Raw genomic sequence first — 27,504 nt, 5'->3', positions numbered from 1 at the left:
TGTCTCTTATGAATAAATAAATTTTAAAAATCTTAAAAAAAAAAAAAACACCTGAGTTTGCTGACACTTGCCCTTAGAAGTCTTATAAATCAATGGACTCTATGGATCTTGAAGAGTCATTTTTACAAATGTACAGTTATGGAATATCTTGGCTCAGATTTTTGTTTCTGTACTGACTGCTCTTATTTATCAAACGATAAATTTCTCCTATCCCTTTTGCTGTGCCAGATTAAATGTGTGCATTTGAAGAGGATTTATTACTAGAAGATTAGAAAAAAAGGGAACATCTAGCAGCATGTGCAGCATTTCTGATACTCTTCAGCATAAGTATTTAATGGATGGTCCAAGATAGAGATACGTAACTGTCTAAGGTTTTGATTAGTTAGAAATTGTTTACTGTTTTTACTTGAGGTTGTTTGTTATTTGGGGAAAGGTTAATAGGTGGTGTATAGGTGCTTGTGTGTTGTGTGTTTGCTGTACTCTGGAGTGGTCTTTATTGCAGAGGGGAAATGACTCTTATGTGGTGGCTATTTTTGTGACTATTTTAAGCTTTAATTGGTCCTTCTGTGACCTTTATCTGTTCTTTTGCAGAACACTAATTTTAGGAGTTTTTAGAACAGTAAGTAAGTGTCTGAAAGCGTCTAGCAACTAAAGCATTGTTCCTGGGGGAAATGGATCTTCTACTTTGATTTGTATTAGTATCATGGACTGCTGCTTAAACCTCATGCATCTGCTTCTGCACAGGTTTTCTTGTCTTTCCAAGATGCTTGAAAAACTGAGAGGACATGAGGATCTGTCTCTGGAGAAAGAAAACAAAACTGCAGGCATACTCAACCCGAAATCTGAGTTCTGTGAGACTTGGTGATGCAGAGATGGACAATCATACAGGGAATAACCCTGCTGAAGAGAGGACAGTTGCCACAGAACTCAGTGTACCAAACATGCATATAAAGGACACACAGGGATTTTGAAAATGCTGCACATCCCTTAATAGTCATCTACATAGGTAACGCTGATAAACATTTTGTATTCAGACGCCAAAGTTAACTGATTTAGAAGTTGATTTTATTAAGTTGTCTAGAGCCGTGCCACTAGTTGTGTTTTGACTTGTATTTTAGTTGGGGGGTCACTTTATTTTCCCCAACATGATGTTTCTGCATTCATCTCTTCTTAAACTGAAGACCACATAATGTACTTCTTATAAACTAAAGTCTTAAATGTGAAACCAAGATATGTAATCAAGCAGTAAAACATTCTCTGAATGTAGACCATGATCTCAAGTTCTTCTGTTTTTATCCCCAGGAGTATAAACTAGACTTCTACATAGGAGAGCTAAAACATGGTAATGTTTGAAATTAAAGGTTGAACAGTATCAGAATGCAGTCCAAAGAGTAAATCACGTTACATAATGACATTTTAATGAACTAAATCTAAGATTGTCTATTGAATTGCGATTAAATGTATTATTTCCTCTTAAGTAAAACTGCTCAGTAGTTCATCAGTAATGAATCATCCTGCAGCTATGCAACTTTTTAAAAAATACAAATTACCAATTTTAAGTGCTGCCAGCTATAATAACTTTGTTTTAACGGGTATTTTTATTTGTTCTTTTCATGTAATTACTTTATTGTGCTTTGCATCTCCAGTTTCCCACATTTGGGTAGAATGTTTAGCAGGTTAGTAACTTATGAAAAGGGTAAAATAAAATTTTCTTGGGTGGAACTTGGAATAATTTGAGAGACATTTTATATACTTTTAAAAATCTGAATTTAATTGGGATGCCAGATTTATAGCAATTTGCATCTTTAATTTTCCAGATAATCTGGAGGTTAGTGTTTGATAAATGATTTTTTAAAGCAAATATGAAGATTTTGTTAATTTATAATTTATTAATGTGTTATTACTGTAATTGAAAATGTTACAGAGACTTTTAAATTCAGTCTTGTGTAGAAAGAAATGTATTAAGCAAAATTATGTGAATAAATATTCCCACAAAATACATCTGAATGGTTAAAAAATACTGGAAGAGAGCTATCAGGGCTTACAGTAGTGAATGTCTTTTTTTTTTTTTTTTAATACAAAAAGATACCAATATGTAGATTTCATATTTTCAACGTACAGGGAAAATGTTATCAGTGAACATTTAAGCAGTGCACTTTACTTGATATAATTGAAAGTTGCACAGTACTGTTTCCTTATTTTAAGCTTGCTTTATTTAAGCATTTGCTTTTCTATTTAATGCTGCTACTCTTATTCTCAATTTTTTTTCCCTATTCTGCTTCTGTTTCATACTTTTTGAAAGGGCACGTACAGGAGCAACTGCTGCTACCCAGAAAAATTGGTGGTTTTGAAGCAATTGAAAGAGTTTTTCGTTGCTTTCTGTGTGATTCTAGACCAGATAACATTTTCCCTAAACTTATGCTGTGAAATGCCTTTTGTTATGCTGCAATTGACGAAAGCATCCCAAGCCTCCTTTGTGACAGCTGACAGCATGGTTTCATAGGTGCTTTTTAAACCAGTTTTGGGAAGTAATTTTCCCTTAAGGAAAATATCCTTTCCTTAAATTTGTTTCTGTTATCATGAAATCTGAATACGAATCCATTTTGTTTCACATTTTTAATTTTGTAAGCTTTCACACAGAACACACATACCCACTCACCCCAGGTAAAAACCTCTTAGAATATTCTGTGAATAATTCATTTTTTTTCTATACTGGTATATTGTTATAGTAAGAATTGTTTTGTCGTCTTCCATTCTTAAAGACAGAGATTAACTCTGCCTCTGGTAATGACCTATTCATATTCTCCTTTAAGTTGATTTTTCTGATACGATTTCCTCCTTGACTTTTAATCTTCTAACACTTCGTTCTTTCCCATCTTTGTCCTGTCCGGCCCTTTAGCCCTCTTGGTCTCTCTCAGCCTCTGACTGCCCCACGGTTCTGTGCTGCAGCTGCTGCGGTAGAAGCTCCTGTGCTTTAGAAGAGAGTTCAGTGTTTATCTGTGTCGAATGCGCCTTGATTATTCTATTTGTCTAGAACAGTATTAACTTAAAAAAATCTGTTGATAGCAATCCCTTCTTTTGTTAAAATTGACAGAGGTTAGCATTTTTTACTTTAAGTTCAGTCTCTATCAGTGACTCCCTAAAGTTGAGAATTTAGAAATTGAAGAATAAAGTTTTTATAGCCCAGATACTCCAGTTTTTACTCAAAGTCGCTACCCTGGAAAATATTATAATATTCTACACAATGTCACTTACAATATTTGTAAATCTGTATGTGGACACTGAATAGTCTAAGGATATAAAAATCACATTAGATATTTAAGTATGTAGCTTGAAACTACTGACAACTGGGTATTATGGAGACAAAATAAAGATTGAAAACCTAGATTACCAAATTGGTGATAGCTTTCTAGAATCTTTGTAAATAGATGTTTTCCAGTAAGATCGCACTCGCATATTTAGAAAGCAAGATGTTCTGAAATTTCACTTTAGTGCCACTCTTTATAATGGGCTTATTGCCAATTTTGACTCCTCATTTTTCTTTCATCTGGCTTTTTGGGTTTTTTTGTTGTTGCCAGAATGTGTAAGAGATAGTAAGATTATTCTTACTTTTGACTTTTTGCCAGAGAAATTAGACTAATCCTCATCTTAATCTATGGTTTTTCTGATCTGGTTATAAATCCGACATAGATTGTATTTTAAGAGCAGTGTCTGTGATTGAAATATAAATAATGATTTCTATAATGATTTTCTTGTGATAGCTGAACAACATTTAAAAGGCCATGTTGTAAACTGTTGCATGCTATTTGGGTTTTGGTTTCTTAGTGCAAATCTTATATTTCTTTTAAAATGTTACAGTTATTTTAGTTCTCACCTGCTAAACACACTTTATTAGAATGTAACTCAAAATGCCCGAGGGTGCTGCACCATCAGCATGTTTGCAATATGTATTTTGAGAAGATTTCAGGTTAAAAATGTTTTAGTGAAAATGGCAGATTCCTTTTCAAAGCTTATTTTTCTTTCTAAATTTGGGTATAGTGAAGTTTAAGAGCAGTCATTTAAATTAACATACTGTATAGCAAAACTAAGAGATACTTCTTTAAATGAAAAAGATAGTAAATTAAGTGTAAATAATACCTAGTTTTATTTACCACCTTGGAGAGTTGAAGAAAGAAAATTTCCTAACAGTAAGCTACTATGTTTGAACAAAGCATGAAACTCTTTTTAAAAACTCAATAATTGAATTTCCTATGTGATTGATAACCCATATTTATGCATCAAAGATAATATCCACATCATCTTATTTTTCCACAGAGGAAGTTTCCATATAAATCAGATTATTGGGAACTTTGTAAAACTGCATAGAGGTAAATGTTGCTTATTAATTGTGAATACAGTTTGTTAGTTGCAGGAAATCTTCCAGTGCATTGGGGCCATTTTCTTGCAGTTTGATTTATCCTGAGGTGAACTCAGTACATATTGAGAATGTGTTAAATGTGAAATGTCCCTTGTTCTTGTACAGATACTTTTGAAGTTTTAAAAAATTCTAGCATGCCAATATTTTGTCTTTGGCCCATCACCTCCACCCCTTAATTGAAGTGTATAACTTCTGATTTTTTTCTTTGCTATATTGTGAATAATAATAATAGTTAAATTGTCTGTTTTATTGTCTACTTCTCTATCCAGATCTTTTCATTCTAAAACTATATTGCTACTTGGTTTTCTGTAGAGGAAATTGCTATTTGGTGTACTAGTGATTCTAATTGGGGAACAGCTGACTGGGTAAAACCTTTTGGTAATAACTGACCGAGCCAGTACTTTGAGTGCCATGTTCTGTGAATACTCTGCTTAAGCTAGGAAGCCGAATGTTCTTTTTAAATCACAGAATTCTTGAATTGAATTGGAAATACCTGGTCTTTGAAGTCCAGCTGATTCTCTGGAAAGAATTAAAAGCACTGAGGAAAACCAGATATGTCAATATTAAGTTTTAGCTGAAACATTATATATTTAGGAGAGTTGGTATACTTTCAGATATTTAAGCCATCATTAATTTTAGACCAATGGCTAAAAATAACATCAATTGTTGATTGCTTGTTTATAGAGAAGCAAAGAGCAGTATGGCATAAACTCACATCCCAGTAATAAAGGAAAAATTTTAAAGTGATATTAGTATCTGTCAGCCAACCTTGCACTTCTTAGCTCTGCCCTGGACTGTGAGATACCTGTTAGAACCCCAAGTCTTAGAATCAAAAGTGACTGATTTCTCCTATTATAAATTTTCATGCCTGTCCTTTTGATTTGATATACTGAGATTGACAAGTACCAATGGTTTCTGTTTATAAACTTATAGTTCTGCCTTTGCCCTGGTGCTAGCATCTTGAAAAGGTTACATTTTTAGTAGCATTTTGAGCACCTATGTGCATATGATACAGTTGACAGATCCTTTAGGGAGATTAAAAGAGAGTTTGGAATTTGATGATGGTATTGATCTTTATTACAGAAGTCCATTACATCTTATTTCTTTGCAATGACTATATGAGTATCAGTTTTTTTAGAAAACCACAATAATAGATATTAACTTCATTGCTTTTGTTCATGGTTTCAACAACTCTTCTGTAATACCTCTTAATTTCCTCTACTAGAAAGTATTTTCCTGTTAAATTAAAATATCCAAAGGATCCATCACAAGAAATATAGAACATGTATTAGGAACAGCTTGTATGTTCTAAACTAAAATGGAACAGTTCATTACTGATTTTTTTAATAAATAAAACTTCCATATGATCTTGCCAAATTATCCTCTTATTTAGAAATAGAAAATAAGAGAATGTTTCCAAGGAAATTTGTCATATCCACTGTAATGTCTAGAAGTTGACAGTATATTACAGTAAAACTGAGAATTACCTGATTGCTGAAAGGTTACCATGAATTAACATGTCACAGTTTCTTTAACTATTTTTTTATGCCCATTTAGTTGAATTTCTGAATTCAACTAAAGAAACAACTGTAGTGGTAATGAACCAAGAGTAACCATAAGTAAAAATGTACTTTGAAGTTTCTAATGTGAAACCCAATTTGTAAAAATTTTTTAATTGAGATATGATTGTAGTAGAGCTATTAAGTTTTGGGGAGGGATGGTCTATCAATGTATGATCATAACTTTACGAATTTAGATTGTACTTGGTAGTGTTACATTATGTTTTGAAAAGAAGAGTATTAATCTTTGGAAGCACAGGTTTCATGATATAAGAGGTGTTGAGCTTTGTAGCACAGTGGTTAAGAACACGAGTTCCAGAGCCAGACTCCCTGGTTTTGCTATGTCTGTGACATTGGATGAGATGCTTAACTCTGTGCCTTGCCTTTGCCTATGAAAAGAGGTAAAACTACTGCCTACCTCAAGGTTTTTGTGAGGATTCATTGGGAAGGTACATGTATGCACCACAGACACACAACACGTTAAGCACTTAATAATGTTAGTGGTTATTATAGACAATAAAAATATTTGTGCCCATCTATGAATAAATTGTTATTCTCTCCAGTCATAAGATGCAGGATTAATGTCTTAGACTCTAGCTGATGTGTTTTTAAAACCTACGTATATAATAGAGGACATTGTGGATTCTGTTCTTCTTTCATGCTAAAATCTAGAGATTAACTCTCCCAGCAATTATTAATAAGCATACTTGGTTCTTGGACTGTTAGGGACCAAGATTACAGAATTGCAAGATAACTAATTTCTCAGTCCTTTTTTTTTTTAATATTTTATTTGTTTATTTGAGAGAGAGAGAACAAGCAGGGGGAGCAGCAAGGGGAGAGGGAAAAACAGGCAGCCCACTAAGCAGGGAGCCTGATGTGGAGCTCGATCCCAGGACCCCCGGATCATGACCTGAGCCAACGGCAGACACTTAACCAACTGAGCTCCCTAGGCACTCCAACTAACCTCTAAGACCTTAATCTTTAGTGGGAGAAGCAAATAAGTGAGCATATAATAAAGATTGCTGTTACAGACATATACACAAGGTATAGTGGAGGTAGTGAGGACGGTCATTAAACTAGGCAAGAGAATGATTAAAGTCTTGAAGAACAAATAGATCATACATAGCTCCAGGGGATATGGATAAAAGGACATGTGCAGTGGGAAGCTTGGGAAGGGTATTCCCAAGCAGAGAGCATAGTTCAGACAAGCAGGACATTCTTGGAGAGTTGCTAGGTCTAGAGAGGTAAGCAGATGGCAGAGCACGAAGGGATGCATGTGCCAGACTACAATTGAAAGGTCTTAAGCAGGGAAAAGGACCATCAGATCTACTCATCAGATTAGAGAGGAACGAAACTAGAGGCGGAGAGACTTTGTTAGAAAATTTATAGCAGTTCAGGTAAGATAAGGAGAGGCAAAACTAAAGGAATGACAATAGGGAAAGGAAAGAGGAAGAACTTAAACTTAGTAAAATGAACTCATCTTGGTGTATTCATTTACATGTGCAGGATGAAAGGGCAAGACCAGGACAGCTCCATCTGTACTTTCTCCATGTTGGGAAGAGTTGAATCTTAAGGACAGGGCATCTCTACTTGGGGAAAGCTGATCATGTCAGAAGTATCTCCTGGAGAACCAGAGATAACACTACCAAGAAATCGGATCTGAAATGGGAAGCAGAGCTTTGAGAGAGAAACCAGACAGGAATAGTTGGCAAGTTGTGAGAAAGAGAGAGAGAGTGGGTGTGTGTGTGTGTGTGGCTATTAGGTTCAGAAGTTATTGAGACACAAATGTTGCCAACACTGCTAGAAGAGTCAGTAAGTGCGTGATAAGTAGGGTACACTGCGCCAGTGTAATGGCATCTAGGTTGGTTGAGTTGGACCTCTCCCAACAGCCCATCCTCACATTCTCCCTTAATTTCATATGCCTTTTGGAATAGGGCTGTGTTTTCTCAGGCTGGCATGGTGAAATGCTGAGTTGCATTCTGAAGCGTTAATGAGTTTTTCTCTTTGGTTCTTTTGTCCCAGATCCTTTCCATTATGCCAATCTTCTCAGCCACTCACAACAGAAGAAAGTTCCTGTTGGAAGTAGAGTATTTGTAGAAGTTGTTATACAGGAAAGATGGATGCTACTTGCAGTAGATAGATTAGGCTAAGCAAGAGGAGGGCCAGAAGAGGTTTATTAGTTCCTGGAAGTCTGTGGGTTGCCAATGGGTACTTCATGATTATCTTTGTTTAGCGAAGGACAGAAAAAGGGGACTGATAACTTTATATTTAGTCCCTGGAGAAGCAGCAGATATCTTAGGAAATCCTTGTATTATATTAGGTCAAGGAGTCCATTCTCACAGATTCCCTAATCTAATACAACACATCTCTAGGGACACTAAACTTTCACAGGTTTCTCCAAATTGGTTCAAAGATGCATGGGTTGGTAACTTGGAACTTCCTAGACCAAGAATTCCTACAAAGCAAGGCCTGTGAGAATAATAGAAACTTAATACCTTAGAGAGAATTGTCCTATAATGTAAGAAAAAAAATCTTATATTCATAAATATCATTGCATGATTTAAGATTTGACTTCTCACATAAAATGAAAATACTTAATGATGCTGTGATTATCAGACCGTTGTTAAATTTTGCCTTATAGTGCCTTATTCTTGTTCTTTTCTATGAACTTATGAATTCAGTGTTCATTATTTTATGAGAGTTAAAAAGTACCTGATCAAAAAATAACTTTCCAACAAAGTCAGTTTAAGACTTAAATCCCTTCTGATTGGCTTGATAACTTAGTAGCTGGGTAACTGAAAACAAACTATGCTGCTAGCCATGCAGATTTGCGTTTCAGAAAAATATCAAAGAACTGTATGCCATGAACCTTTTAAAGTAGCTCATTTATAATTGAAGTGTTATTAAATCTGTAAATGTTAAGGATATTCATTATCCAAATAGTCAGAGGATATCCATCAAGGAAGTCAAACAGCAAACAGTTCATCCATTGTTGGAGTTCAAACATTGCAAAGGCTAATAAAGACCTTCCTCGGGTGTTTAAATATCCAAACTATTGTCATTTTAACATGTAATCGTTACAAAAATTGCCAGTGAGATATTTTTAGATCTTTGTTCAGTCTTTGAAATCTGATACATATTTTATAGCACATCTATATTTGGAAATAGTCTATATTTTAAGTACTCAAGAGCCATTTGCAACCAGTGGCTGATAGGTCTACATGAGTCTGGGAGGTTGGTTTTCCACGCTAATCTGTCATCAGCTAAATATTTTTGAAGGTTTTATAATTCTAATTTGGTAAAGACCTTAATCTCTGAAAGTTAATTAGGTACCATGCATGAGCAGATCTAGTCCTGTTGTCACTAAACTGAGTCAGATTTTTCTAATTTTTTCAGCAAGGCTACAAATACCTTGAAAAGGTTGATGATTTAAGGAATCCTCTTTATTTGCATTCACAGATGTCACTGGCTTTTGTTATGACTACAGCATCTTGGTAAAGATGCACAAGCTCTGATCAGTGTTATAGTTAGGAGTTGATGTGTTTGTGATGGCCAACAGGAATTGTGGGAAGTGCCAATGAATAGCTCTAGTCTCAGTTGCTCCCTGTGTAGAGCCTTGTGGAGACAGTTGCATGAGTTTCAGGCCTTCTAGTAGTAGTTAACTTTGTACCACATCCATGCTTAAAATGCTAAGCTTGTCAAACAGACCCTCTTTCACAAAACTGACACTTCCTAATCCAGCTTTGAGAGACCCCCGGTGATGAAGTAAGATGCTCCCTGGTTTATGTGGGTATTCTGTGCTTGAGCGCCCTGATAAAAGGAGTCGTTGGGTGGAATGGCCAGGGAGTTTATCCACGAGGGTGGCTACACGTGGGAAGACAGATAGATATATTGCTCTCTTCAACTTTGAGATCCCTGTAAGCAATAATGCTTATTAACACTTGGCTGAAAATTAGATCAACTTGGGACATAGGAAGGGGAGACCATTGTTTTTTCTTTTTAAATGGTGTGATCCTGTTGTACAGCCTATATACAACTATATCTAGGAGTTTCTCACACATACTCCAAATGGAGTGTCAGCCCTTGGGGAGGAGAGTGCCAAGCATGTCACAGACCTCTACAGCTAAGATCTAGCTACATTTCCTGCAATTCTCTTTCCTCAAACTTTTGGCTCTTTTTGAATGAGAAAACTATTCCTTTATCATTACCCATTCTTCCCAGCTCTATGGTTCATAGAATAAAACTGCCTGATTCAGCCAGGCTGAGGTCCTTGAATTTTTTTTTTTTTTTTCACTTTGCACACCAAGTTTGTAGGTTCCTAAAAGCCCTTTCTGCCTCCAGCCCATGGCTGTTAGCCTTTTAGCTTTCGAGTTATGTTTCTTCCTTTGACTTAAAAAAAAAGTTTGTTTTATGCTCATTGTGTCTCCCCACTGAAGCAGCAGCTGCCAGTGAGTCACTGAGTGAGTTGCCATAAGCAACTAGGAACAAAAGGCATGAAAAATGGCAGCAGTTAATAATTCAGAAATAGCATTGCTACATCACAGCAATCACTAGAAAGCCACTGTAGGTAACTGTTTGTGAGTATGTGAGTAGCTGTAGCGTGATTTTCATTCGTAGAGCTATGTTGGAAATCTTGAAGTCTTCTCAGCCTAAAGATGAATGTGTGGGAGTTACTTGAACTGGAATGCAGGGTGAACTGAAGTGTTGGTTCATTCATTTAGCACATATTTTTTGAACATTTGATAGATGTGAGACACTGCATGTACGCTGATGTGGAAAAAGGAAAGTTTTCTGCCCTTATGGAGCTTACGGTTCAGTATTTTTAGCAAAAGCTGGTAATCAGGCATGGCATAGCAAATACATAAATAACATGGTGTGTGAAACCTAGTTCTTGAATAAGCATTTATTTGTGTCAGATCTTTCAAGGCATAAGATCATTAAAGTCGTTGGAAGATACTTTATTTGTGCATTTGTTAACAGTTTCATGCTGGTGCCAGACCCTGGTATGTGTCAGTGCTGCTAAAACAGGTGAAAACAATTGAAAGTACTACAAACACTACTAGGATTGCAGGAGAGACACCAGATTTGTTAGCTCATTTTCCACTTTTTAGAGGACTGTTTCCTTAGTAAGAGTAGTGATTATGTTTCTAACCAGATTTTTTTGTCACAGCTTTTTAAAGGCCACGTCAGTAAGTTATAATGTACATACAACAAAAACTTTCATTGTAAGCATACAGTCTGATGAGTTTGGGCACATATATACACCTGGGTAACAATCACCAAGACCAAGACACCTGGGTAACAATCACCAAGACCAAGATAGAGAACATTTCCATCACCCCTCAAAAGGTACCAAGCCCCTTTACACCCTTTTCCCACCTGTCCATCCTCATCCCCCATCAGTCATTGATCTGCTTGTGTTACTGTAGATTAGCTGAAAACATTAAGTATGTCTAAGGCTTGTTTTGCTCAGCGTATCTGTGAGAGGCATCAGTGTTACCGCTTGAACTAGTTCTCTTTTTTTTAATTACTGAGTAGTATTCCATTATATGAATCTACTAGTTTGTTATCCATTCTCCTATTGGTGGACACTTGGGCTCTTTCTAGTTTGGGCTATTATGAATAAAGTGGCAGTGTACATTGATATATAAATCTTTATGTGAACATGTGATTTCATTTCTCTTGAATAAATATCTAGGAGTGGAATAATGGAGTCATACGGTAAATATTTGTGTCACTTTCTGAGATACTGCCAACTTGTTTTCCAAATTGGCTCTACCATTTTACACTCCTACCAGTGCTCTGTGAGGGTTTTCCCACATTACTGTCAGTCACTACTTGCTGTTGTCAATATTTTGAATTTTGGCCATTCTAGTGGGTATGTAGTGGTATCTCATGACTTAGTTTGAATTTACCTAACCACTAATGATAGTAATATTGTAACATTTGTCATTCCTATATTTCTTTTGGTTGAAGGTCTGTTGAAATCTTATACCATTACTGTTAACAGTTTTGTGGAGGCATGATTTACATACCATTAAATCCAATCACTTAAAGTGTTCTGAGTTCACACAAGTTTAACATGTGTTCATAATTCTTATTTTTGCTGAATGGTTTTCTGTTATATGGATATACCACATTTGTTCATTTACCAGTTGATGAAATTTGGATTGTTTTCACTTTTTTTGGCTACTATGAATACTGCTATGAACATTCACCTTCAAGTCCTTGTGTGGACATAAGTTTTTCATTTGTCTTGAGTAAGTACCTAGAAGTAGAATTGCTAGGTTAGGTGTATGCATCTGGACACGCCATCCCATCCTGTGATATGTTGGGGGTTGGGGGCTCACCCACTGTTCTCTCCTCCCCAGATCATCTTGTTCAATTTCTGTTATTCTGATGATCATCTGTTGGTTACCAGCAAGATTGAGGTTTCTAATAATACCCCTGATCATGAATTTTTTCCCATGTTTTGCTCAAGCAAGGAGCCCCCTCCAGCAAGGACGCAGCAGGTCCTCACAGCTCCCCTCCCCTTCCCCCCACATATACCCACACACACTAATAGAACTACAGTACCATAGAACTTGGGAGGTACAGGGGGATAATATGTGGAGCCAGAAGGATGGGGAGACTGCCCTGGGCTAAAATGCCAGATTCCCACAGTGTTTACTAAGGTTTAGTAGGTTTTCTTGGGTAAGTATTTCTCAATTTGCTGCATGCCTTTGGGTCATTTCCCAAAGTTCTAAAATGATTGAACAGTTTTGTCAGTTTTTTACATTACTTTTTAAGAGGCAGGAAATGTGCCATACTCCTTACCCAGTTATTCCTGAAGTCCCGTGGAGTTCTTCATTTTTTTTTTTTTTTAAAGATTTTATTTATTTATTCATGAGAGACACACAGAAAGAGGCAGAGACACAGGCAGAAGGAGAAGCAGGCTCCATGCAGGGAGCCCGACGTGGAACTTGATCCCGGGACTCCAGGATCATGCCCTGGGCCAAAGGCGGGCGCTAAACCGCTGAGCCACCCAGGGATCCCGAGTTCTTCATTTTTAAATTGGGTTATGCATCATCCTATTTGTAAGTTGTAAGAGTTCTTTGTATGTTCTCCATACAATTATTTTGTCACATACATGATTTGCAAATATTTTCAGTCTGTGGATTGCCTTTTCATTTTCTCAGTAGTGTCTTTGAAAGAACAAAAGTTTTACATTTTGATAAAGTCTCATGTACTATTATTTTTCTTTTCCTGTTCATGCTTTTTTAGTCCTGAGAAATTCTTGCCAAATACAAAGTCACAGAGATTTTCTCTCTCACCCTTATATTTAGACCTGTGATACAGCTCCAGTTAGTGTTTGTATGTTGTATGAAGGTAAGTATTAGGGTTCGTGTTTATCCATATGACTTTCCAGTTTGTTCCAGATCATTTGTTGACGCAACTGTCTTTTCCCTATTGAACTAACTAGATATCTATGTTGAAAATCAAATAGCTTTGTATGTGTAGGTTTATTTCTGGGCTTGTTTTTGTTTCATTAACCTATCTGTATGTCTGTACTTATGCCAATATTACACTGTTCTGATTATTGTAGATTGGTAGTAAGTTTTGAAATCATTGCTTTCAGTTTTGAAAGAAATTTTTCTGGGCCTAGACTTTCTAGATCATCCCTTTTTTGTTCTTATTTTAAGTACTTAAAGAAACTGCCCCATTGTCTTCTACATTACGTAGCTTCAGGCAACAGGTAGGTTTGCCATCATTCTTCTTTAAAAATTTTTTAATTGAGACAATTCACATGCCATGAAATCCACCATTTTGAAGTGCACAATTCAGTGTTTCCAGAATGTTCATAAAGCTATGCAGTCATCACTATCTAATTATAGAACATTTATATCACTACAAAAAGAAACACCATACTCATCGGTAGTCATGCTCCATTCTCCCTTCCCCCCTGCTCTTGGTAATCACTAACCTATTTTGTCTCTCTTTGGATCTGCCTCTTCTGGACATTTCATTAAAAGGAATCATACAATACATATCCTTTTGTGTCCGGTTTCTTTCACTTAGTGCAATATTCTCAAGGTTCATGTATGCTGTACTACGTATCAGTACTTCATTTTTTAAAATAGCTGAATACTATTCCATTGTATGGCTACATCGCATTTTGTTAATGGACACTTGGGTTGTTTGGCTAGTAATGCTTTTGAGTATTTATTTGTGCATAAGTCTTTTTTTGTGAACATACGTCTTCAAATACTTTGGGTATGTACCTAGTAGTAGAATTGCTGGGTCATATGTATGGCAACTTTGTGAAAACTGCTGAACTTTTTCCAAAGCGGCTGTACCATTTTACATTCTCACCACCATTGTGTAAAGGTTTTAATTTCTCCACATCCTCACCGACACTTGGTATTGTCCATCTTTTTTAACTTAGCTATCCTAGTGGCTATGAAGTAGTATCTCATTGTGGCTTTGATTAGCATATCTGTGATTAATTATATTCAGCATCTTTTCTTGTGCTCATTGGCCATTTGTGTATCCTTGGAGAAATGTCTGTTCAAATTCTTTCCCTACTTTAAAATTATTGTTTTATTATTGAGTTTTAAGAATTCTTTTAAAGATTTATTTATTCTGGAGAGAGAGGAAGCATGCACATACATGAGTCAGGAGAGGGAAAAGCAAATTCCCTGCTGAGCATGGAACCTGATGCAGGGCACTTGATCTCAGGACCCTGAGATCATGACCTGAGCCAAAACCAAGATCAAGTGTTCAACCAACTGAGCCACCAAGGCACGCCTTAGGAATTATTTAATATGTTCTGGACTCCAAACTTTTGTCAGATAATACGATTTGTAAATATTTTCTCATGGTTCTGCGCACTGTCTTTTCAACTTTCTTGATAGTGACCTTTGCAGCACAAAAGTTTTCATTTCGATGAAGTCCAATTTATCTAGACTTTTTCTTTGGTTGCTTGTGCTTTAGGTGTCGTCTAAGAAACCCATTGCTGTATCTAAAGTTATGAAGATTGACACCTTATGTTTTCTTCTCAGTTTTATCATTTTAGCCCTTAACGTTAGGTCTTTGATCCATTTGGAATTAATTTTTGTGTAGCATATAAGGTGTAGGGGTCCAACTTCATTCTTTTACATGTGGATTGTTCCAGCACCATTTGTTGAAAAGACTTCTTTCCCCCATTGAAGTATCTTGCCTCCTTTGTTGAAAATCAACTGACTATATATAAATGTACAGATCTATTTCATAACTCTTAGTTTTATTCACGGATCTGTATCCATAGGCCACTACCAAACTATCATCTTGATAACTAAATATTTGTCCTTTGGAATGGGGAAGTGTTTTGGCTTAGAATCGCAAGTTTTTCATGTCAGTTGAACTAACAATTAGGGAATGCCAGTTTGTAAAATACTAGGTGAGCTTTACATTTTTGCATAAAGTAAATGTTAGTGTCATACAAATGATGAGAAAGTTCTCAACTGGGCATTTTTCCTTTATTAGAGTTGACCATAATCTTGACTTTATTACAATATCTTTACAAATACTCTACTGCCCTATCCCTTGTGTAGCAGAGTGAAAACTTAAACCATGTTGATGGTTGCTGTTAAGTATTTGAATTGAATTGTTAGCTGCGAAGTTAGTATATAGATTTCTAAAAATCCTTCTTTGGGACACTTCCAAAAGTAAATATGTAAGTGCTTACACAAAGGAAAAATAATATAATATTACCTCAAATCCCATTATATATAATCACCATTAGTATTTGGTGACTATACTTTTGCTTATCCATTTATGTAAACATAATTTTACATGCAGAGTATCACACCAAACATTTTCTTCCAGCCTATGCACTCAACAGCATGTCCTCTAAATATTTTTGTTGTTAAATACAAATCTCTACTCCTAATTTTGATGATAACATCATACATAGTACTACTGAAATATTTATAATTTCATTTACAGTGTTACTGTTGAAAGTTCAAGCTATTTCTATGTTACACTCGGGTCATAGGAGTTCAAGTTTCTCTGTACTTTGAGAAAATTCAGTTTTCTGAATTTTCTCACTATTTTCCCATCTTTGCTATTCTAATAAGTGCAAAATCAGTTTTCATTACATTTCTTTAATTTTGACTGTACTTGAACATCTTTCCAATAGTGTCCTGGCCATTTGTATTTCCTTGCAAATTGCCTGTTTTTTCCCCCTTTAATGACTTAAGATATTTTTAAATGTTAAGATTATTTTTAATATACAAACCTGTTTTTCAATTTGTCGTTTCACTTTGAGTCTCACTTATGATAGTGTTCTTTTCCCGTGTTTTCTTATTTTGTTTTTTCTACTCAACATTTTTACCTTTTTATAAAGATAATCATATTTATCAATTTTTGCCTTTATATTTTTTACTCTTGTGGTCATATTGAAAAGGATTTTATCCATCTTGGAAGTTTACATAAATATTGGCTTGTATTTTTTCCTGGTACTTTTATATATATAATTTATTTTTAATACATTTAAATATATAATCCATTATAACAACTTTTAAAAATTATAGAACTTTTTGTTTGGCACAATATATTTGAGTAATGTGTCTTAGTAGGTAGATTTTGCTTTATTTTTTTGGAAAATCACCTACTTAAGCTTTTAAAGTCCCATTGTGCCAATGCTGGAATAACGATTAGTAGTGAGATACGGTTTTCATATGTAATATTTATGCTTTTTCTCAATATTCCAATCTCTGCATAAATGTCACTTCCTCAGATAGGCTGTCTCTGACTACCCTGTCTGTATAAAGTGCACTGTTGGATCACTCTGTCTAATGAAGACCACACTCACTGTTCAGTATCCTCTTCCCTATTTGATTTTCCTCATAGCACTTAGCACTCTGACCTCATCATGTTTGCTTATTATCTCTCCCACCAGAATGTAGATTCATGAAAGTGGGGATCTTTTCTGTTTTGTTCATTGCTATATCCCCAGAACCTAGGACTGATTCTGGTGCATAGTAGCCATTCAATAAATATTTAAGTCAGTAACAGTGTTTTAAAGTATATCATTGTAATTTTTTGATGTGTTGACTTTTGTTGAGATGATGTGTGAAAGAAAATTATCCACCAGTATCTCTGAAATTAGAAATTAAAACAATAGAGGAATATAATTCAATATAAAATGAAACTGTGCAGTCAGCTAATACTGGGGCCATAGGTTCACTATACCTAATGATAAAAATATAACTATTGGGTTAAGCTATTCACATCAGCCTTTTCTTTTTCAGAGTTTTGTGTTATGCCATTATGCTCATAAAAGTGGTAGCTTGTTTTGGAGCATTCACTGAGTGCCAGCCATTGTGCTCAGCGCAATTATCTCATTTAATCCTTACAACAACTCTTATCAGAAAAGGGTTTTCAGGGGATCCTTGGGTGGCTCGGCAGTTTAGCGCCTGCCTTTGGCCTAGGGCGTGACCCTGGAGTCCCAGGATCGAGTCCCGCATCGGGCTTCCTGCATGGAGCCTGCTTCTCCCTCTGCCTGTGTCTCTGCGTCTCTCTCTCTCTCTCTGTCTCTCATAAATACATAAATATTTTTTAAAAGGGGTGGGGGAGTTTCATCCTTATTGTCACAGATGAGGAAACTTGAGAAGGTTAAATAACTTGCCCAGAGCAAATCAGCGGTAGGTAACTGAACTTGAAATTACAAATCTGAATATCAGGATTTGAAAGTATACCAGCCGGAGTTTGTAGAGGTTATAAAGGCAAAGCTCACTGATCTGCCTCCATCCCCACGTTCCCTGTTTTCCTTACCCTGCATTATTCTTTTTCTAGAATACCTATATTACAAATTTTATGTTTTATTGTCACTCTTTCTCCTTCCAGAATATGAGTACTGCAATGTCTATTAGTCAGTTTTGTTCACCATTGCATCCATGGGGTCTAGCACACTACCTGGCATATAGTAGGCTCTCAATAAGCTAAATGATCAGAGTAACATACTGGAAGTGTGACAAGGAGACACATCTAGTGTGAGAATGTTATCTTTTGACACGAGTTTATGAACCAAGAAGCAGAGAGATAGAAGGATGTTTGTTGGAGAAATGGAAGTTACGACCGTCAGAAGAACTAAAATGAGACCATTGAGTGTTAGGTCTTCTAAGGAGTAGGTTTGGGTCAGACTGGAGTTGGGTGGATGGGGCTTCCTTTTCCTTGTACTCTTCTGTAAGATTTGAATTTTTACCATATACATCACTTACTTAAATAATAAAAGCATTTTGGACTTCAATTCTGGTGATGTCTGACTACCAAAAATAATAATAAAATATTAGATTCTTAAAAATGAAGAAATGAAAAAAACAGGAACTCTCAGGTCAGTTTTTGGATGAAAGTCTATAATCAAGGAAGGAAATGGAATGTTGGAACAAGAAAGCTGCAGGAGTTGTGAGCTGTAAAGAGGGTTGTGTCGGTGCTCTTGAAGCAGGTGAGGAAAAGAAATAGAAAAGGGTAATGTACCTGGGAGGTTTGTGCAGATTTGCTTCCCTGAAGATTTGCTCCTTAAGTATGCATAGTTGGATGGGCCTAGATTCTCAGAATCTGAACTTAACAGAAGCACAACAAAATCTGTGGATGAAGGCTCATCCCAAGCCTTTAATGCTTTTTTCAAGGTTAATGTGCAGCAAGCAATAAAGATTTCTGCAAGTTATGCAAACAACCTGAATGTGAATGAGAATCAGCAAAAATCAGAGATTACTTAGACCAGTTACTATATAATTATCATGTTTTAAAAGTTTATTGAGATACAATTTACATAAAGTAAAAATCACCTTTTTTTAGTTGTGCAGTTGTATGAAGTTTGATAAATATATGTGCTCACATACCCATCAACACAAGATAGAAATCCATTCCATTACGCCCAGAAGGTTCCCCATCCCCAGCTTAAGCCCCTGGCAACTACTGGTCTGTTTTCTTCCCTACAGTTTTGTGTTTTAAACGATGGCCTGTAAATGAAATCACATATGTAGATTTTGAGCCTGCTCTATTCACTTAATCACTTGAGATTCATCCACGTTGTTGTATATTATCAGTAGTTTGATCCTTTTAATTGCTGAGTAGTAATCCATTGTGAATGTACCATGTTTTGTTCATTTACTAGTTGAAGGAGATTTGGGTTGTTTCCAGTTTTTACTGATGACAAATAAAACTGTTGTTAACATTCACCTGAAGATACTGTGTGTGAACAGATTTCATTTCTCTTGGGTGCATTTCTAGGAATGGGATTGCTGGGTTGGTTATAAGAAACAACCAGTTTTTTTCGAAGCAGCAGTACCATTTTGCATTCCCACCACAATATATGGGAATTCCAGGTGGTTCACAGCCTCAGTGGAACTCAGTATTGTAGGAGGGTTGGTGGTGGTGGTTGTTAACGGTTTTGGTTTGCTTTTTTTGTTGTTTATTTTTGTTGTTACTGGGTGTATGATTTATCTCATTGGTTTTTATTTCTATTTCCCTAATAACAAATGACATTGAATATTTTTTCATTCTTATTTGATGTCTGTCTTATTTAAAGGCAAAGTTTTAAACTCATACAGTTTTTAAAAACTGATTTGTTTTAGTTATTGAATTTTGGGAATTCTTTATATATTCTGAATACAAATCACTTATATTTTCTTCTGGTCTGTGGCCTTTTTATTTTTTAAATACCTTTCAAAGAGCAGAAGTTTTAAATTTTGGTGGCAGTCCAGTTTTGTCTGTTTTTTTGTTTTTATTTTTGTTTTTTTTCCTTTTACAGATCATGCTTTTGGTGCTGAATCTAAGAAATCCTTGACTAACTCATAGTAATAAAGAATTTTCTTGTATTTCTTCTAGAACAGATGTGAGCAAACTTTTCCTGTAAAGAGCTAGATAGTAATTATTTTAGGCTTGGGAGGCTATAGTCTGTTGTAGCATGAAAGCAGCCATAAACAGTACATATATGAATGGTGTTTCAGTAAAACTTTTTTTTTTTAATTTTTTATTTATTTATTGATAGTCACACAGAGAGAGAGAGAGAGGCAGAGACATAGGCAGAGGGAGAAGCAGGCTCCATGCACCGGGAGCCCGACGTGGGATTCGATCCCGGGTCTCCAGGATTGCGCCCTGGGCCAAAGGCAGGCGCTAAACCACTGTGCCACCCAGGGATCCCAGTAAAACTTTATCTACAACAACAGGTAACAGGTCAGATTTGGCCCATGAGCCTTAGTTTGCTGACCGGTGTTCTAGAAGAATTAGGTGTTACGTTTAGTCTGTGACCTATCTCCAGTTCACTTTTTTAACATGCCAAGTATGAGTTGAGGTCCTTTTTTTTCTTTTTTTTAACCTACATATATGTCCAATTTTTCTAACTCTGCTTGGCTATAAAGACTGTTCTTTCTCCAGTTACCTCTATACTTTATCAAAAATCCATTATTCATACATGGGTTTATTTCTGGATTATCTATTCTGCTTCTGTTTCTGCTCTTCCCTAACACTACGCTGATTACTGCTTTGTAGTAACACTTGAGATTAGGTAGTGTGAGTCCTCCAAGCTCTTTTCTCCCCCCAAAAATATTTTAGTTTTCCTAGTTCCTTTGCTATTCCATATAAATTTTAGAATCAGCCTGTCAATAACTACAAAAACCCTTAGAATTTTCATTGGGATTGAATTGAATCTATAGGTCAGTTGTTACAGTCTAATAGTATTGACTTTTCTAGCAACTGAACACAGTATCTCTCCATTTAGTTGAGTTTTTTAAGATCTCTTCAGTAATTTATAATTTTCAGTATATAGATTTTGCATATAATTTGATAGGTTTATACCTACATATTTCATATTTTTAGTGTTACTAAAAATGATAATGTTCTAAAAGTTCTTACTGCTATTATGTAAAAACTATTTTTGTACACTGACTTTGTATCCTCTGATCTTAAACTCACCATAGTAGCTTTTTTGTAGATTCTTTGCAGTTTTCTGTATATACAATCATACTGTCCACAAATAGAAATTATTTCTTCCTTTCTAACCTGTCTGTATTTTACTTACTTCCTGTTTTCTTTATTTTTTGCTCTTCTCTCCCTTCCTTCTCCCTTCTTTGCTTTTCTCTTATTACATTGGCTAGGGTCTCCAGTATGATTTGAATGGAAGCCCTAAAAGCTGAGAACCTTGCTTGTTCTTGAACTTAAAGGGAAAGCATTCAGTCTTTCGCTATAAAGTTTGTTAGTTGTAGTGGTTTTGTAGATACCCTTTATAATAATGAGGAAGCTGCCTTTTGTTCTATTTCCCAAAAGGATTTATCATGAATGGATATTGAATTTTGTCAAATGCTTTTTATCTACTGAAATAATCATATAGTTTTTCTTTTTGAAATCTAATATAATGAATTTCATTGATTTTCGAATGTTAAACCACAATTTTATATATTTCGATTCAGTTTGCTAATGTTTTAAGGATTTGTTTGTATCTATATTCATGAGAGATATTGATCTGTAGTTTTCTTGCAGCATCTTTGGTTTTGGTATCACAGTGGAGGGCTCATTAAAAGAATTGAGAAATGTTCCTTTGTTATTTTCTGAAAGACTGTGTATAAAAGACTATGAATTTTCCTCAATGCCCTGCTTTAGCTGTATCCAGCAAATTGTGATATGTTGGTTGAAAAGAATGGTGAAAACAAGATTGGCTTAAATATTGAGGGTAGACTGTACTGGGAGTGTAAATAAAATTTATCACATTAGGGACAACTGCTTGTCCCCTAAGGCAGGTAGATTCCCTAAGTGAAAATCGAGTTCTTCCAAATCAAGCTGGAAAGTCTCTGAGGAGAACATACTGACCATTGCCACAGGATAGCCCCAGGATTTGTACCCACTTCTAATGAATTTATGTCTATACTATAATGATTTCAACAGAAGTACTTTGTTGAGGTGAGATTAGGTTCATGTTTTTAAAAGGCTGGAGGTTGGGATTAATAAGTATGAGAAAAACTAAAATATCAGAAGGGACCTGAGGTATATAAAAAGTAACAACTGTTCAGTTATTTTTGTCAGTGAGTTCAGGACAGGAATGAAAATAATCTGGCAGTCCATTAGATTTAAAGCAGTAGCTATGGACAGAGAAAAAACACATGAGTTTTACCTTACATAAGGTCACAAGGAAGATGGGATAATGGAAGTACAACGGTGAGAATACGTAAAAGCATTCTGTGAAACCACGAGGTGGATGCTAGAGGGCACCAAAGTACAGTAGTAAGTATGATTTGCAGTAAAGCAAAAATAAATAAATAAAAATATCAGAAAATTCATCTTGCTCTGCCATGCTGGGTGGAAGTTGTCTGCTTTGTGCCATCATCACTTGGATCTGAGAGTCTTGAGTTAGCCAACTTTATTGAAGATCATCTCCTAGAGGATTTTTAGAATTCAAGAGCTCAGGATCTCCTGGAAAGGCCTGTTACATCAAGATTCAAAGGTACTTTGTCTCTAATATTGTATCACTTTTAAAAATTTCTCTTAGGATTTTTTCAGGTTTTGTCCTTTTAGCCTGTGTTTGGAAAACTAAAAAGAGTGTTCATAATAGTTTCAAGTGTGTTAAAATTTGAAGTACTAAACTTCATTCTATATTCCTTTTATAAGATGAAGAAGCAAATCACAGGTTACCTCGTGCAGTTCCAGGATATCCAAAGAAATTTTCTTTTTAAAGATTTTATTAATTTATTTTAGAGAGAGGAGAGGAGCAGAGTTGGATAAGGACAAGCTTACACCATGCTGAGCATGGAGCCTGACATGAAGCTCAATCCCATTACCTGGAGATCATGACATGAGCCGAAATCAAGAGTTGGCTGCTCAACCTGAGCCACCCTGGTGCCCCAGAACATTTAGTTGTAAAAGACTCATTGGTAGTTTTACTGTTCTCTAGATGGAGAAGACAAAGAAGAGTTGATACGGAGACAATATAAACATAAAAAGCATCTCTTCCAAGTTTTTTTTTTTCTTTTTTTTAAAGATTTTATTTATTTATTCGTGAGAGACACAGGCAGAGGGAGAAGCAGACTCCATGCAGGGAGCCAAACATGGGACTCGATCCCCAGTCTCCAGGATCACGCCCTGGGCTGAAGGCAACGCTAAACCACTGAGCCACTGGGGCTGCCCTCTTCCAAGGTTTTAATTTAAATTCCAGCTAGTTAGGGGCACCTGGGTGGCACAGTTAGTTAAGTGGCTGGCTCTTGATTTTGGCTCAGGTCATGATCTCAGTCAGAGTTCTGGGATCAAGCCCTGCATCAGGGTCCATGCTCTATGGGGAGTCATCTTGAGGAATCTTTCCCTCTCCCTCTGTCTTCTCTGCCCCCCCACCATTTGCCTACATGCTCTCTCACTCTAAAATAAATAAATCTTTTAAAAAATGAAAGCATCTGGGTGGCTCAGTCGTTGAGCATCTGCCTTTGGCTCAGGTCTTGAGGAGCCTGTTTCTCCCTTTGCCTGTGTCTCTGCCTCTTATTCTGTGTCTCTCATGAATAAATAAATAAAATCTTTAAAATAATAAAAAGAAAAAGAAAACTCCAGCTAGTAAACAGTGTAATACTGGTTTCAGGTGTAGAATTTAGTGATTCATGACTTAAAACTCCCAGTGCTCAGCACAAGTTGACTCTTTAATACCCATCACCCATTAGCCTACCCCCCCCCCACTCCCTTCTAGCAACCATCAGTTTGTTCTCTGTAGTTAAGAGTGTTTCTTGGTTTGCCTCTTTTTTTCCTCCAGTGTTCATTTTTAAAATTTTTTTAAAGATGTTATTTATTCATGAGAGACACAGAGAGAGAAAGAGAGAAGCAGAGACACAGGCAGAGGGAGGAGCAGGCTCCACACAGGGAGCCTGACATGGGACTTGATCCCGGGACTCCAGGATCACGCCCTGCGCTGAAGGCAGCACTAAACCGCTGAGCCACCCGGGCTGCCCTGTTCATTTGTTTTATTTCTTAAATTTCGCATCTGAGTGAAATCATATGGTATTTGTCTTACTCTGTCTGATGTTTCACATAGCATAATACTGTAGCTCATCATTGCAGATGGCAAGATTTCATTATTTTGTTGACTGATACAATATTCCAGTGTGTGTGTGTGTGTGTGTGTGTATGTATACACACATACATATACCATATCTTCTTTATCAGGTGATGGACACTTGGGCTGTTTCCATAATTTGGCTATTGTTGATAACACTGCTGTGAACAATTGGGTGCATGTACCCCTTCGAATCTGTATTTTTGTATCCTCTGGGATCACAGGGTAGTTCTAAACTTTTTTTTTTTTTTTTTTTGAAAAAATTTTTTTAGAGAGGAAGCACAAGCAGGGGGAGGGGCAAAGGAAGAAGGAAAGAAAGAATCCCAAGCAGATTCTGTGCTGAGTGCAGAGCCTAATGCAAGGCTTGCTCTCATGACCTCGAGATCACAACCTGAGCAAAAATCAAGAGTCAGATACTCAACTGACTGAGACACCCTATTTTTAATTTTTTGCGAAACTCCATACTATTTTCCAGAGTGGCTGCACCAGTTTAAATGCAGGACATTTTTACAAGTTGAAAATGTAAAAGCAGCAGCAGTGAGTGATGATAAGAAATTTCATTTCTTTCAAAAATAAGGAACTTCGTGTGAAAATAATTTATGAGTATACATAAGTACAGAGATTTCGCAGTACATTTAAAAAGAAATCCTAGGGGCACCTGGGTGGTGTAGTCCATTAAGAGCCTCCAACTCCTGGTTTCAGCTCAGATCAGGATCTCGGGGTCCTGGGATCCAGCCCTGAGACCAGCCCTGGGCTCAGTACAGGGTATCCTTGAGATTCTTTCTCCCTCTCCCTTCACCCCTCCCACTTGTGCTGTGTGTGTGTGTGTGTGTGTGTGTGTGTGTGTGTGTGTGTCTCAAACAAATAAATCTTTTAAAAAATAGAAAGAAGCTCTATCTGTACAGAATGAGTTGGGTCATTTTACAGAAATAAAACTCTAATTTTAATATGACTTGTTATAGCAAGTAATGATTTGCAGTGAAGAGTTTGTGTGCCTTTCATTAATGTACCTTTCTCAAGCCCTCCCAAATATTTAAGTGCTTGTAAATATATAGTCAATTTACAATTATAATTCTGCTTTAAAATACAGTTACCTTGATGAGCATATTAGATAAACGTATGTAGTATATTGAATTTACCATCTTAATAAAATTAACAGTTCCCTTAACATAGATAAACCACAACTATTATCTCATATGTATTAGATATATTGTTTTATAACTGTACTCTAGGTTAGTCTCAAACATTTTATTACTACCTTAACCAAAATAACACATTCTGTTTCCTCTAAACACAGAACTAGAAAACATAAACCTAATTTTTTCTCCATTGCTATACATTTTGCATCTTTTAAAGACTTTCTGATATACAATGAACATCTATATTCATAAACCAAAAATTCATACCATGTCAAAAGTTTTAACTTTCCTACTTTTTGGATCTGATAACCTAGTAACCAAGATCATTATTCAAACAGTTTTCCTCCTGTATTTTAGCAAGAGAAATTTAAGGAGCCATTATGTGTAAAGCTTGAGGCTTTAAAAAAAATTGAATTGTACCTGGACTGCATGAATATCTGAATAACAGAATACTTTTTGATCCATTTTTGATTGTTTATTCCCAAAGTCTTTCCAAGAGAAGGGGAAGGAGAAGGGAGAGAGAGAGGAAATGAGAAGGGGTCAGCTGTAGGCAGATCAGACAGGGGCAAAGTTAACCTACCACCTGATAATTTTTTAATTCTGAAAAATATACTTTTATAATTATAGAAACTGTTGCAGGATTTACAGTGCAACCTGTGTCACTTTGAAAGGGTTTTTTTTTTTTTTTTTCTGTGCTTGCATCAGAAATAATTCACCTGGGAGGCCCCTGGCTGGTTCAGTGAATAGATGCATGACTCTTGATCTTAGAGTTGTGAGTTTGAGCTCCACGTTGTGTGTAGAGATTATTTAAAAATAAAATCTTAAAAAAAAAGAAAAAGAAAAAGAATTCACCTTGTTAGGCTAAAGGAACCATTGGATTCAGTTTCCCTTGGATCTCCTTTATAATCACTCAGAGGCTTCTAGTTCTTCCTCTTTGGGGCTAGAATGGGACATTTTTACAGAGACCTTTTTGTTGATAATATCAAACTTCCACATCCCCTGACCCATCAAAAGAAATACTGCTAGATAGTGGTCAAGAAGGTTTGGAGTATATGGGTCAAGACTGGTTTTGGGAAGTCCTTAACAATGACACAAAGATTTGAATATAACAGGGGTCAGAGGTTGACACATTAGCAAATATGAGGGACCTCTTCATAATTTTAAGGGACTTTGAATATGGGTAGTTCTGAAGATGGAAGAGGAGGGAAGTAAAAGGAAAGATAAACAGGAAAGTGTGAAACAGGGTTTAGGTGGATCCACCAGTGAGGCAGATTTAAAATCTTTCACATCTCATTGGTCTAGGTAAACAGTTTTAGGGAAAACTAAAACTATTTAGAATCGGGATTGTACTTTAGAAGCCTCTCCATCAGTTTTTTGGCTGTATTTTAAAATAATTTTTTAAAGGTTTTATTTAGTAGAGAGAGTGAGAGAGCGATGAGTGGGGTGAGGGGCAGAAGGAGAAAGAGAAGCAGTCTCCCTGACAAGCAAGGAACCCAATGCTGGGCTCGATCCTAGGACCCCGGAATCATGAACTGAGCCAAAGGGAGATACTTAATTGTCTGAGCCACCCAGGCACCCCTAAAATAATTTTATACTCCCAAGGAATTACAAAAAATAGTACCAAGAATTGTGGTGTACCTTCACCCAGCATTCCCCAGGTGCCTCAGTGGCGATTTCTTGTATAAGCATAGTTCATTATCAAAACCAAGAAATTGACATCAATACAATACTTTAATGACAGTCCTTATTTAAATTTTTATATAGTTTCATGAAATTTTGACACATATATAGATGCCTTTTTTTTTTTTTTTTTTTAAGTTTTAGGTAATCTCTACACCCAGTGTGGGGCTCGAATTCACAACCCTGAGATCAAGAGTCCCCTGCTCTACTAACTTAGCCAGCCAGGCACCCCCTGCTAACATATGTAGATTCTTGTAACTACTACAATAGCCAAGATACTGAATTGTTCTATTACCACAAAGAAACTCTCTGATACTAACCTTTTTATAATCATGCCTTCTCCATACTTATAACCACTGGCAACCATTGATCTGTTCTTCATCTGTATAATTTTGCCATTTCAAGAATATTATATAAAGTATATAATTATATAAATTATATACTATATAATTATATAGTATATATCCTTTTGAAATTAGCTTGTTTTACTGAGCATAATAGCCTTGAGATCCCTCATCCCTTCATAGTTTGTTGCATGTATCATGCTCCTTTTTATTTCTGAGTAATATTCCATTGTATGGAAATACTACCGTTTATCCATTCACCTTTTATAGGATATTTTGATTGTTTCCAGTTTTCAACTATTAGAAATAAAGCTGCCAA

The 27,504-nt window shown here is 36.0% G+C and overlaps 2 protein-coding genes across 6 annotated transcripts in view; both read left to right on the top strand.

The window, feature by feature from the left end:
* The window catches only part of ZNRF2 (zinc and ring finger 2), a 109,185-nt gene extending 90,001 nt beyond the window's left edge, over positions 1–19,184 (top strand). Inside the window, exon 5 of the mRNA XM_077856342.1 lies at positions 745–19,184. The gene's annotated coding sequence lies outside the window, so the exon portion shown is untranslated. The remainder of the gene's footprint in view (positions 1–744) is intronic.
* Positions 19,185–19,673: 489 nt separating this feature from the next.
* Positions 19,674–27,504, top strand: part of LOC144288648 (uncharacterized) — a 37,664-nt gene continuing 29,833 nt past the window's right edge. The window contains exons 1-2 of one of the 5 annotated variants that reach the window (XM_077856347.1): positions 19,674–20,168; positions 22,298–22,435. The gene's annotated coding sequence lies outside the window, so the exon portion shown is untranslated. The remainder of the gene's footprint in view (positions 20,169–22,297; positions 22,436–27,504) is intronic. The other 4 variants (XM_077856348.1, XM_077856343.1, XM_077856351.1 and 1 more) reach the window with 4 other exon arrangements.

The sequence above is a fragment of the Canis aureus genome, chromosome 18, assembly GCF_053574225.1.
Source record: "Canis aureus isolate CA01 chromosome 18, VMU_Caureus_v.1.0, whole genome shotgun sequence".
In the NCBI taxonomy this organism is placed as follows: Eukaryota; Metazoa; Chordata; class Mammalia; order Carnivora; family Canidae; genus Canis; species Canis aureus.
Note: the sequence above shows the minus strand (reverse complement) of the source record. Positions and strands in the feature narration are given on the sequence as shown.